This window comes from Canis lupus, chromosome 11 (genome assembly GCF_003254725.2).
Source record: "Canis lupus dingo isolate Sandy chromosome 11, ASM325472v2, whole genome shotgun sequence".
Classification (NCBI taxonomy): Eukaryota; Metazoa; Chordata; class Mammalia; order Carnivora; family Canidae; genus Canis; species Canis lupus.
The window spans coordinates 69,985,308-69,999,302 of NC_064253.1; the positions used below are offsets into that span (position 1 = coordinate 69,985,308).

The 13,995-nt window shown below is 53.9% G+C and overlaps 1 protein-coding gene across 7 annotated transcripts in view; it reads right to left on the reverse strand.

Moving 5' to 3' along the window:
- ASTN2 (astrotactin 2) overlaps positions 1 to 13,995 on the reverse strand; it is an 853,772-nt gene that overhangs the window by 219,539 nt on the left and 620,238 nt on the right. Inside the window, exon 1 of one of the 7 annotated variants that reach the window (XM_049116411.1) lies at positions 8,240 to 8,258. The exons of the other annotated variants lie outside the window; for them this stretch is intronic. The gene's annotated coding sequence lies outside the window, so the exon portion shown is untranslated. Of the gene's footprint in view, positions 1 to 8,239; positions 8,259 to 13,995 lie in introns of those variants that run through there. 7 annotated transcript variants of the gene reach the window in all.

A 13,995-nucleotide genomic window follows, 5' to 3' on the forward strand; every position in this document is an offset into this window, starting at 1 on the left:
CTACCCTGGCTAAGTCTGAAGTTGGTGAGGCAGCTCTGGGACGGGCAGCGGATTCTAGTGGGAAAGTCGCCGGATCTGGTCTAGGTCTGCATCACGGCTCTGCCTCTGACCTCCCTATGTGGCTTCGGGTGATCACATACCTCTGCCTCAGTTTCCCTGCCTGGGGAGAGGTTGGACTAGATGACCAGTAAAGCCCCTTTTGGCGCTATGGTTTCAGTTAACTTTTAACCAGCTAGACACTGAGTTGAGTTTTGCCTCCGTGTTTTTGCCTAATGCCTCCTAAAATTGTGTTTGAAGTGGTAGAAAGAACCTGCACTTTGTAAATAACGTTATACTCCAGTTCGGTCCAGTTGCTTTACCACACCCCGATTCTTGTACCCGTGGGTCACTTACTAGCTGGCGTCATTCTGTCCAACTGTCGTTTCCTCATCTGCTGGAAGGCAAGGACAGCTTAGGTTTTAAAGCACTGTTGTGAGACTCGAAAGCTATACATGGGGTAGCGTATGTAGAGGTACCTAATTCTGAACGTGTGAGGTGCTCAGAAAACCTGGCTCCCCTGGTAGGAGGCAAAGACTCCCCCCCACCACGGTGTACTGATGTAAAATTTTCAGGCTAATGCCAGGGGAGATTGCAGACCTGTGTCGGTGAAGCAGTGGCACTGCTCGGCTTCTTAATTAAAAACCTATTGGAGGGAGGCTGGGATGGCCGGAGGGGCAGAGGCAAAACTCACAGTATTGTCTCCCACAAGGAAAGCTGCACATAAAGCCTAAAGGGTTGTTTTTTGATTAAAGTAGTCAGGATGTCATCCCGACACTCTGAGAGGTTAAATGGAGTCAAGATTTTATATATATATATATAAAATATTATATATTATATATATATACACACACACGTGCACGCACACAAATTTTATGTATGTGTATGTGTATTTGTTTTAAAACAGAAATATGTGTGTTTAGGTCTTCCTATAGATGGCTAGCATAAAAGGATTTTTCCTCCAGGTCAATATCCATTAACTCAAATAACTACAAAAATTAACACACGGCATTAGAATGCAACCGCTGGCTGCCACGTGGGCTCTCCTAGAAACAAAGGCTGGTTGTTACAGACCTGAGCCCGAGGCCCTCCATCCCTAGCCCACCCGTTATACCTTGAGTCATGGAAGCAGCACCTTGAAAGTTTAGCACAGCTACTGAGGCGCCCTTGCTATAGCCTAGAGCCAAACCTAGGCCTCGGCATACCTCACCTGCAGGACAGGGTGCCCCCTCCATCCTCGGTCCTTTGCCAGATGCCTTGTCACCCCCTCTCCCAGACCCCTTGGCTATCTGAGGAGTCCCCTGGGATCCACCAAGTGAAGAGCAAACAGCTTATATACTTTATAAGTGGTGTCACCACCACCATATGTGATGGAGTTTGCTGGAAGGCTGCTACTTTTCAGCCCTTAACTGGGATGTTCCTGATCATGGGACAGGACCCAAGAGTCTGCACAACTGGCCAAACTTCATGCAGTTCTCTTTGCAGCTCTATCTCCACATCTTTATAGACTCTTGGGCCATTGCCAATGATGTGCTCATCTGGCCCAGCCAACAGCAACAAGTCTCTCTCCAAGGTTGCAGATCTCTGGGAATTTCTTGTGTCACAGATACCCGAAAACCTAAATCAGAATCGCACCTGTCTTTACACATACTAAATCCATGATAAAAGGCCTCACCAAAACCCTCCTTATCGCCCACAGAATTCCAGACATTATGGATCGTGGCCGAAGCCCTCATTTCACTGCACAAAATAGACAATGTTGGGCTCTCAATACAAGGCATTTAGTAGAATTTTCATTTCCTCTACCACCATCAGACTGCAGCACTCATAGAGCGCCATGATGGTTTGCTTACGCAAGTGCGCGTTCAACCACGTCAAACATCCAGAGTGAATTGTAATAAAGATTCTGACTTCCACATCTGACGCTTGAAGCCTGACAGCATTCAAGGCCTCACTTGGCAAACCTAGGTACTCCTACCTTTGGTGCCAGAGGGAAGTTGGGACCACGGCGACCCACCTCCACCCTACTCCACCCCCCACCCATCCCATACAAGCCAAGCCAGTCTCCTTTCCCTGTTTTCTCAAGCCACTTCGGACCTGCTTGGGAGCAGAAAGCTTCATCATGTGAGTCTTAGGTCCTTTTATATCGGGGTGTGTGTGCGGCAGCATCAGTTCCACCCTCTGAACCACACATACCAGGCTGCAGTCCATCCCACTACTTTCGAGTGACGACCGAGATTTAGAGATCAACATTAAAACATATATATGTTTTATATATATATATATATATATATATATATATATGACACATTTTTATGAATGTAATTTATGAGCAACCACACGGATAAGACCCATTTTCAGGGAATGACACTTCGTATTTAAACTTAAGAATAAAAACTCAGGCCCAAGCATCTGAAACTTGTTTAACAACAACAACAACAACAAAAATCGAATGATTCTGCACAAGTGTTAGAAATAAATTGGAAATATCATGGCTCAAAGGGTGGGAAAGGGGCAGGGATGCCAGTCTCACCTAATCATGATGCAGGGGCCGGATATAGGAGAATGGAACGTGCACGGATGGGAGGTAACTTGTGATGTGTACACTACTGGGCACTATACACTGGACTTCCCATAGAGGCTGATTCACTCTTAGCCAGGGACACCTGGGGGGCTCAGTGGTTGAGCATCTGCCTTTGGCTCAGGGTGTGACCCTGGGGTCCTGGGATCGAGTCCCGCATCCAGATCCCTGCATGGAGCCTGCTTCTCCCTCTGCCTGGGTCTCTGCCTTCTCTGTGTCTCTCATGAATAAATAAATAAAATCTTTAACACACACACACAAAGCTCTTAGCCAAATGAAAGGTGCACATGATGAAGCCCAACCCCTTTAAGTGTGTATCCTTCCCTTCTGCTCCACGATGTTGGCTGCGTAGGCCCGTTGCCCTCCTCAACGAATCGGGAGATGTGAGCTCCAGCCTACTCTGCACTAGGACTGATCCTCGGTGTCCCGTAAGGTTTTACAGAAGTTAAAGCTGACCAGACATGAGACGTGAGGACGGCCTCTCTGAATGAAAGAAAGGCTTTCCAAATAAAAGTATTTGCCCAAACAAATACTACACAATAGGGTGAGTTGCTCCCTGAGGAAACAAGTTGCAAAAGGGGAACTGTGATTTTTTTCACCCAAAGCTTCATCTCCTGTGATGATCACCTCTGCAACGAGGTCCCAAACCTGCATTTTCAGGTCTTACCTTTTTTTTTTCTTTTCTGGATCACCAGACTGGTCTATGCCCAGCTGCCCACCTCATCCTGCCAACTAGCTTGTCAGCCGTGGGCTGCTGTGTCCGATGAAGATGTCCCTGAGAAACCCCAGACGCAACCTGAGCTCAGCACTCCAACACCCGCTGTTCTTTTGTTCTACTTTGAGAAACACATCAGTGCCACCGTTTCTCACCCATTTACTTATTTACTTTTTTTTTTTTTTTAAATCTCCAGCTGCATGGCTACTAAACGGCAAGCCGCTATTATTTTTCTCCTGAAACACGTCTACCACTTCCTAACTGATCTTCCCGACTCAATCTAACATTCCTCCAATCCCAAGCCAAACCCTATCATAATCAACCGGAATCAAACTGTAAGAGGCAAATAATACTGCATAAAATCTTTAAACGACCTTAAATTGCTCCCGGTAAAAGGACACATTTCTGAATGTGGTCCACACACCCAGTGGGATTCGGCTCCTGCCCCTCTATCTTCCTACGATTATCTCAGCACTGTTTCCTAGCAATCTGCTCCAGACAGGTTTTTTCTCCCCTCTTATCGCAGGGTTTGTTTGTTTGTTTGTTTATTTATTTATTTATTTATTTATTTATTTATACCTGCTTTTCTTGCCCCGTGATACTTTCCTTCTCCTGGACCACTTCTGTTGCTCCCTCTTGCCTCCTGCAGGTTTTCTGGGATGCCCCCTTCCTGACCCACCACACAGTTGGGAGTCGGGCGTCCAAACCGCACTTTGCACTTCCCCCTCCCGGCGTTTACACGCTGTGTTGTGATTTCCTCGTTACCTGTCTCCCTCCAAGTCTACACCGAGCTCCGTGAAGGCAGAGCCACATTTAATTTACCGCTGCATTCCCACCGAGTAGGCACTAAAGACCATTGCTGGACAAAACCAGGGCCTGGGGGCGGTGGGGGGGGGCGGTCAGCCTCACTCATCTCTTGATATAAATGAACACTTGGTGTCCCATTTAGCACCAGCTGCGGTGCCACCTTGCGCCCCTCCCACCAGCTGCCTCCCTGAATCGCTGACAGTAAGCCCGTTGGGACAGAAAATGGGATGTGGTTAAAAGGTGGGAGGAGTGGTTACCCCAGCTTCCGTTTTCCTTAAAGAAACCTTCTCAACAACAAAATCATGACAAGTTGTGTTTCCCATGGAAAACCCTAAATGCTGTCTTTGTGCAAAACCACCCCTGGAAGAGAAGGCTCACAAAAGATACGTCTCAATGAGGCCATCACATGCAAGAGGGGACCCCTTCAGACCCAGGGCCTCTTGAGTTGCCTCTCAGCACACCGTGGAAGGAGGACGGAGAGAGAATGAAAAGGGAGCTGGTTGGAGTCCCAACCCTGTCACTAATTTATAGTTCCCTCTGAGCAAGTTTCTCATCACCCATTCCATCATCCATCGTAATAGATTTATTGAATTAAGAATCTTTGCAGCCATAAATTTCAGCGATTCTGATGCTCCTGACCTCAGGGGCTTCTTGGACCAAGATCTCTAAAAGGAGCCTTCCATCTCCTTGGGCACCCAAGGAGGGACCCTTGGGGTCTAGGGCTTAAGTGTCAGATAAAAACAACTAAGACCAGCTCCTGCCCAATGGATCCATGGTCAAGTTGATTTCTAAGGCCCAGCTCAAAGCCTGCACCCTCACCCGGAGCCACGGCGTTAGGCAACGAGGACCTGGCGCCCGCCGCCTGATGACATCTCGGAGGCGGGCCTCATGCTGCCCTGCCTGCCTGTTTTCACTCCTCAAGTCCTTCTGCCCGGTTCAGATGCCTCTCACAAAGAACAGTCTTTTTTTTTTTTTGGAGCACCCTTTGTGGTTAAGTAATAGCAAAGCATAAACGGCGAGAGGGCCCCAAGCAAGAAAAGAAAGGGAAGAGCAAGTACTTCCACCGACCTTGTGCCTCCCAGTTATATACATCCCCCCTCCCACCTTGGCACCTCCTGATTCTCAGCTTCCTAGGCGGAAAGCCCCCCTCCCTCTTTAGAAGGTCATCGTGAGGATCAAATGAGATGCCAAGTGCCCAGCGTGCCTGCCGGCAAAAGAGGTTCTCAGTACGTGGTGTCTGTCCTTACACGATAGGTTAGGGCAAGGGGGCTGTGGAGTCGCGCCGTCCCGGGATGGAGCCCTGCCTCTGCCTGTTTATTACCAGCCAGGTGACCCTGAGCAGGTGAGTTTTCTCATTTGGAGGATGGATATAATACCCAGGACCTCATGGGGACAAGGGGTTGGGGGGGCGGTTCTTATTAAGAACAAGGCGAGACCACGTGATTCAGGGCCCGTAGCAAGGGCCCACACAAGTCAGCCCTTGGGGCCCAGCCGGCTCCCCCCTTCGGCAGCACACACAGCCCTACTACACATTCTTCTCGTGCGCCGTCCGCTCCGCAGCCAGGCCCCGCGCCCCCGTGCTGGGCTCCAGGCTGCACTTTCCCGTAATTCTGCTTTCTACTCCCACCCCCAGGTTCAGGCAGGACTCAAACGCAGGTTGGCGGATCACGCAAGAGAGAAAGCAGCCGTGGCTTCAGGGTTCCCTCGGGCTCCCGCACCCAGGACTGGAAAGAGCTGCACCATTAGGCCTCCCGCGGCAGAAAGCCGATGGTCACCATAATCCTCACCCACGCGATCGTGTCCCACAAGAATAAATGATAATCATAATAAGAGCCCGATTTCCTGACCACTTCTTACATGCCAGGTGCCGTGATAATCACTTCACAGGCATTGTTCCAGTTCATTCTAACAATACTGCGGAGCAAGCGGCACTGCAGCCACCTTAAGGCTCAGCTGAGACTCTGAGAAATCAAGGTGCCTTGTCCTCCGTCACACATGTGGCACATGGGTCAGAGGACCACACACACCTGACGCGGACGTTGGTGTTTGTTGAAAGGTGCTCCTCTGGGGAGGAGTGGGCAACGACCACTGATTGGCGTTGAGCTCCTACCAGGAGCCAACTAACCCCGTGATCTCATCCCATCTTCACGACAACCCGAACGGTTCAGGTGCTTTTCCAACTATTCCCCAGGTACTTCCGAAATGGGCCCCGGGGTCTGACTTCACTGCAGGCCCCCGAAGACTCAGCCTCTCCTGAGAGTACGCGGCTGGGGGCAGAGGCAACGGCAGTTTCTTGGACTACTTAGAGGACTGGGGCATAGACACATTCAAAGATCTAAAAAAAAAAAAAAAAAAAAAAACAAGGCCAGTGGCATCCCTCAAGAGCACCTGAAGACATCCAGGCTCACTGCTCCCGGCTGGTCTGAGTGGGCTCAGCACTCGGCAGGCTTCTCCACATCCCCAGATTCGTGTCCTGCCCCCTGCAACCCCTGCAACCCACCCCTACCACCGGGGTGATAATGCCCAGACCCCCCAGGGCTCTGCTGAGCTGTCCTCTGCTCCAGGGAAGTTCCCGGCTGCCCTATGCAGTTAGGACCAGTCTCCTGGCCTCGGTTTCTCCACTCCCGACCCTACACACACGCACATGCACACGCGCAAGCTTCCCCGCCACAGCATCATCCATCAAAAGCTTTGTTAGTTGTCTGCTCCCAGGTTAACCTGTGCCATTCGATTGTGAGCCTCCCGAGAGCAGGAAGAGGGTCTCGCTCACCGTGCCAGCCTCAGCACCTGATACAGAGCCTGCCGTATAGCAGGGGCTGGACACACTCGTGAGGAGAGGGGCGAAAAGGGACGAAGGAAGGACAGGAGACACAGCGGCAAGGGACGCACCCTGGTGATGTGGAATCTGGAGGGAGGCTCCGCCACCTGCCGATGACCACCTGGGGAAGGCACAAGCGTCCCTCGGTGTACCTGTGTTCCCTGCAGGCCCCCCTGTCCTCACTAAGGCGTCGAAGGCAAAGAGAGGACAAAAGCCCCACGTTCATCTCCAGGCACATTCCACATCCTCAGTGCGAGCCTGCTGAGTCAGAAGGTCCCACCTGACAGCCCTCCGCCCTCCGCCCCTGTGGCGCTTGCCTGGCATCCGACTGTGAGAGGGGTCAAGCAGCCCAGCAGGCCCCTGTCCGAACAGAATCCGGGGACCTGGTGTACAACAGTAGCAACCTCTCCTTGCTTCCCTAAGCGGAAGGACAAGAGGCACAGTCTCCAACGCCTCAGGTAATGAGGAGCTCGTGTGTGCACGCACCCTGAACGAAGAAAACGTGCGGTCTATCCTCCAGGAACTCGGCCCCCTTGGAGGATGTGGGGGGCCTTGGCCCCCAGGGAGCAAAATCAGAGTTGATTTTGCTCTGAGTTTCCAGGAAGGTGAAGACCAAAAACCAACCAACCAACCAAACCCCATTGCTACCTGGTTATTAAGTGTCCCCCTCCGCAACGGCAGGTTCTGACTGCGGGAGCTGACCTCAACTTGCCCATCTGTTGAACGGGAAGAGCCAGGTGGGCCGAGAATAGGAAACACCCTTACTCAAGAGTCGCCGCTGCCTCCTCCCCTGCCCTCGGCTGGTGGTGCTGAGCCATCACTGCCTTCCTGCCACCACGCCCGGTCTGGACCCGTGGCACGCCAGGCAGCAGCTCCCCGCCGCCTTGCAACCACGGCCGGCCCTCAGAGAGAAGCTCCCCCGGCTCTGGGATGGCCACGGTGACGAGCCCGGACTGGGCCCTGCCTTGCGATGCTGCCGCTAAACGGGGGTGGGGGGTGGGGGTGGGGTGGGGTGCATAGAGTACCTCCTCCCCTGCCCACCGCACCCCCGTGGGCCAGCACGCGGAGCCTCTGCCTCCCGCAGGTCTTCCAGCAGTGGATGGGGCAACGGAACAGGAGTGCAGACGGTCCCCTTGGGTCGGACGCGACGCCAGCATCTGGAGAGTTCTCTGAAGCTGCCGCCGTATGGACACACATGGTCCCCGTGATGAAAGCAGCCTGGGTTCAAATCCCCACCCACCGTGCCAAGCTCCCTGGTGTGAACCCCCGCAGGCCATCTTACCCTCGCGCGCCTCAGTCTCCTCAAGCATGAAATGCAGATACCAGAGCCTCCCTCCCAGGCTTGTGCGAGGAGTAAATTGGATGAAAAAAAAATGCACGTACGTGAAAGCGGTTGGCGAGCGGCTGCGCGCAGAGCACGGCAAGGGATTATTATTCTTGGTGTGCACCAATAGGAAAATGACTAGGGTGTTCCGTTCCAGATGGACTCAATCTAAACCGGGGAACAAATGCTTTTTTTTTGGTAATTTCATCTGGTGGAAATGGAAGTCTCATGGGCCTATTTGTGTTTAATGAACCACATCCTGTATCGTCTTCCTGCAAGGTTCTGGGGAGAAAGAAGTTCGTTCTCTCCTCTGACGGGCTGCAGACCAGTGAGCGTCCAGCTCAGGCTTGACCCGCTCTGAACCCCCTACCTCCCAGCTAGACGTACCCTACCAGTAACTGCACGGAGGCCACGGGGCAGGGGCAGGGGGCAGGGTACTCAGCTCCCGCCTCGCCCTCCCTGGGACCCTGCCTAGCCGATCCCCGACTTCCGCTGTGGTTTAGGATTGTGAGGCTGGGCTGGGTGTGCCCGAGAGGCGGACAGCCTGGAGCGGGGGGGGGGGGCGGGCCGGGGACACATCAGATCTGAGAGGGCCCTGAGGTCGTGGGGAACAGGTTGGAAATCAGCCTCGGGGCAATGACAAAGCACCCAGGAGTTTCCATCCAAGAAGCAGCAGGAGGGCAAGTCTGTTAATGGTTAATTTTATATGTAAGCTTGACTGGGCCATGGGGTGTTCAGATAGTTGGTCAAACACTATCGTGGATGTGTGTGTGTGTGAGGGTGTCGGGGACGATGTTTTGGATGAAACACTGGAGGGTATTATGCTGAGTGAAGTAAGTCAGTCGGAGAAGGACAAACATTATATGTTCTCATTCATTTGGGGAATATAAATAATAGTGAAAGGGAATATAAGGGAAGGGAGAAGAAATGTGTGGGAAATATCAGAAAGGGAGACAGAACGTAAAGACTGCTAACTCTGGGAAGCGAACTAGGGGTGGTGGAAGGGGAGGAGGGCGGGGGGTGGGAGTGAATGGGTGACGGGCACTGGGGTTTATTCTGTATGTTAGTAAATTGAACACCAATAATAAAAAAAAAAAAGAAACAATCAGTAGACTGAGTAAAGCAGACTGCCCTCCCGAATGTGGGTGGGCCTCATCCAATCAGTTGAAGGCCTGACTAGAACAAAAAGGCCGACCCTCCCAGGAGTATGCAAGAACCCCTCCTGCTTAAACCTCTGAGCTGGGACATCATTCTCTTCTTGCCTTTGGACCCAAACTGAAGGACTGGTTCTTCTTAGGTCTCAAGGCTACCAGCTTTGGGAATTCTCCTGAATTCCCAGTTTGCTGAGCAGATCTTGGCTTGGAGCTTCTCAGCCTGCAGAATAATCACATGAGCCAATCTCTCATAATAAATCTCTCTCTCTCTCTCTCTTTTACTCTCTCTGTATATGTATATATTTATATCATATGTCTTATATTATGAATATTATATATAATAGAGACTGTTATCTATCCATCCATCCATCCATCCATCCATCCATCCATCCACCCTGTGGGTTCTCTCTGGAGAAAACTGACTGGCCCACATCCTCAGGGCTGCTGTGTGGTCTGGACTGATGGGAGACAAGAGCAGAAGCAAGAGGTCCAGGTAGCATGTCAACCCTAGAGTCCAGGCAAGCCATGATGGTGGTCTGGCACAGGGCACAGCAGTGACATGGAAAGAAATGGGCAAATTCAAGACCTAGTTGGCAATTAAAATGGGTAAGATCTGGGAAATGGGGGGGGGATGTTAAGAAGGACTCAGTTTCTGGCCCTGCCTACAAACAGGTCACGGCATGTTTCACTGAGACACTAGAAAAGTACTAGGTTGTGTGGGACGGAATGGGCGGCGGGGGGGGGGGGGGCGGGGGCAAGGGGGCTGGCATGCGAGCAACTGTGAGCAGAGCGCCTGCAGGCAGAGGCATAAAGCGGGAGTCGTCAGTGGAAGGACAGTAACAGGGTCCCCAGAGAGAGAAGAACAGTCCAGGAGGAGGGGCCCAGGCCAGGGTCCCGTGAAGCCCCATGGTCCGGGTTGGCAGAGGAGGGTGAGCCTGCAAAGCAGACGTGGAAGACGCCAGGAGGAAGTGGGGGGCGGGGGGTGATGCACAAGGAAGGTCTGGGACCCTGGCCACAAACACAGAGAGCGCCTCAAGCAGGACACGGCCAGCTCCATCGAAAGCTAACTCAAGGTCAAGCACACGGCAACCGGCAACTGTCCCCGGATAATTAAGTGTACAGAGCAGTGAACCGGTACCCCGGCAGGTCTCCGCCGAGAGGGCTCCTTTCATGTGCGGATGCTGCCTTTGAAGCCAGCTCCCTCGGGGAACAGAAAGCCCAGGAGAGTCCTCCAGCCCAGTCCACCCCTCTGCCCCTCGGCCACAAGTGTCCTCGCCAAAGGCCCCGACATTTAACCATCTTTCCCTTGTCCCCCCCCCCCGCTCCCCTCCCACCTCAACCTTCTCAAACAGCCAGGACTCCTTTAAACAGTGGACTGGGAATGCTGCAGCTGACATTCAAAACTGCATTGTAATTCAAATGGAAATGCAGAAATTCATTCCCTTGGACGGTCTTGGGAAATTATAATAGAGATAAAACGTCTTCTAAAGGTGGCAACAGGCATTTATCTGTGAGGACGTCTCAATAACCACGGACCACCCCAGTCTTAAGAGCAGCATAACCTTCGCTGGAAAACGTCCTTTCCCAGGGTCACCGAGTCTACACACTTGGGAAAGTTGTATTAATTGCATACGTTTCCTCTTCTACACTTTATCTCTCCGTCGTGTGTGTGTGTGTGAGCGCACATGCATGCACTCTGGTGTGCACTTGTCTATCTCTCTGTGTTTTTCTGACTCCTCCTACCTCCCTCGGTTGGTCTCTCTCTCTCTCTCTCACACACACACACACACAATGAACGATTCCTTCACATGCACACACCCTTCAGCTTCCATAGTCACTTTCTCCACGGGAAAGGAGTAATTGAGATTTCAGGGTCCCCTGAAATCCGACCGAGGTTTCTGCACCCATCACCATCCTCCCAGAGAACGACAGGGAACGACCAAAATGCAGGGAGCAGATCCCCCCACCCCCCACCTCCCCTCCCACTGGCTCCACTCAGCCCAACCCACCCTTGTCCTTGGTCCTGAGTCAGTCGGCAAGGGACGGGAGGAAACTAGCGACCTCACCATAAAAACACACGTGTACCTACACACACCTGGGAGCAGAGTTACCTGAGCAGCTGGGCAGCTGTGGCGGGAGGGAACGGGTTGAGCCCAGCTCCGTGCAGGATGGGCCCACCAATGGCCTAGGCTTTCCCTGGCGTCTGTATTTTGCATATGAGGAAAGCCATATAGAGAGTGGGTCGCCTTGCCCAAGATCGCACAGCCCGTAAGAGGTACGGCTGGGACTTGAACCTGAGCCTGTCTGACTGCAAAACCTCTTGTTGTATCTCCAAATGAGGAAGTCTTCATCCCAGGTCACCCGAGGATGGGTAACTTCCTACAGAGAGTCTTAATGGTGATAAAAAGGCGTGCGTCACGGTCACAGCAAGGCAGAGTGTGTGGACAGTAAGTCAAAGGGCGAAATGGGAGGTTTCAAGGGATCCCGGAAGCCCTCCGCCCTCTGCTCTCCAGGTTGTAAGGACATCCTCAGGGAGTGTCCTCTTCTGGTGACACAGACACAGGTGAATCACAGGGAGAATAAGGTGCGTCACGGGTGAGCAGGAGCCGTGGCCAGGACTAGGATCCTCGGCCGAGATGCCCACAAGCTCGGCTCGACTTTGGCCGCCGTTCTTCAGGTGCTTGCTACGTGCCAGACATTGTACCTGTATTATCTCACCTCGCTCTCCCACGAGCCACATGCAAGAATCATCGCCCTCCCTGCCCCCAGTGTAACGCACAAGGAAACAGGAGCTTAGAAGTTACTTGCCCGAGGTGACCCCGGCAGGGATGTGGGAAGACCACGGGGACCTGAAGCCTGTCTGTCCCGCTCCGCACCGTGCTAGCTCTCTCCTGTTCCCACAGCTCTGCCCCCTCGGCCATCCGCTCCCAACCCCAGATCCATCGTGACCCGCTTCCCCCCGGAGGTGGGGGTGCAGGGGGCCCTGGCCTAGCACACACCCAGCACACAGAGTCGATGGCTGCAGGGGGTCACCTGCTGTCTCCAAGTGCAGAGTGCTTCCAACCTCTTCAGGGGAAAACCCCAGCTTCTCAGCCCCCCACTTGCAAATGTCACTAGTCCCACACTGAAGAAATAAGACCGTAGCGTTTCAGGTGCCATCGAGGTCTGAGCCCGTGGGGAGACAGGAGGGGGATGCGCACACACAGAGGCGGCACGGTGGCCTCAGCACAACCCTGCACCCTTCCCGGGAACAAGTGGAGGAAGCGCGCCTCCGCCCATGCAACCCAGAGAGAGTGGGGTCTCCTGGGCTGGAAGCGCGCAAGGCCTGGGAGCAGCTGAGGATGGAGATGGCGCGGCATGTAGCATGACGGCGGGGTCCCGGGCCCGGAGCGCAGGCCCCGGCGAGTTAGCTCAGTGGCCACGGTGAGCGAAGGTTTCTACAAACATAACCTAATTGTATTACTTCAAAGTCCTGAAGCTTATTGCCCTGCTTAATGATGTGTCACGTTATTTATAGGGCAGGACAACGAGACTTCTATTGATTTAATGCACTTCCTTAAAGACCGTCATTGTCACAGCCATAAAAACAGAGCCATTCCCAGACAACTCAATTACGGCCCCTGCGTCTATAAACCGCCCCGCGCCCCACGCCGTGGCACCCAGGAGGCAGGGAGGGGCTGAGGCCACGGTGGCAGGCGCGAGCCCCCCGGGGGCAAGAGGAAAGGTTCCGGACAGGGCAAAGGCAGGTGCATCGGGGCTTCGTCCAGCCGGGGAGGAGGGGCAGCACGAAAAGCCCTCAACGGGGAGCACGGAGCACCCCAGGTGGTCTTGGACCCGCCTGCCCGGGGGGATCGGCCATGCTGAGCTCTCCTCCCTCTGGGCCTCAGTTTCCCTGCCGGCAAGCTTGGGGCGCTAAGCCCAGTGAGACTCCTAAGGTCCCCCCTCCGGCCGCCACGTCCTGTGGTTCGGAGCCGATTTGCTTCCAGTCGCTGCCCAGCCCGCCCGCCCACTGGAGAGAGCTCTCCTCCCCCAGTTAATTGGTGATAATCGTAGCGGTGGCGACAGGAAGCAGCCCTGCCACCTGCCACCTGCTCCCCGTGAACCTTTGGGCACGTGGCACACACGAGACTCACTGGCCCCCGGACATGGACCTGCTGGAACCCCCAACGCGAGCAGGTCACGCGTCTGTCTTTTTCCAAACGCCGCTACAGGAACCGCTCCCCTCGCCCTGGAAGGCGGACAAGGGAGCCACCTGGGCGCCTGGGGCCCCGGGAGGGCCGCGCTCAGGCGGGAAGGGAACGGAGCTCCCGCGGGGGCGGCGGAGACTGGTCTCCCGCATCGGCCGAGGAAATCCAGTCCTGGGAGCATCCGAGCAGCGGAGGGAAGCAAGACCTGGTCCCCCCACCCTGCCCCCCGGAGAGGCTCGGGACCGTCCCCGTCCCCTCAGACGCAAGGTGAGCACAGCACAGGGGTCTGGGTCTTCCGAGACACCCGGGAAGGAGGAGGCATCCAGGGACATGACGCCCGTCCCTCAACTCTTCCACGGCTTCGGGAGAGACC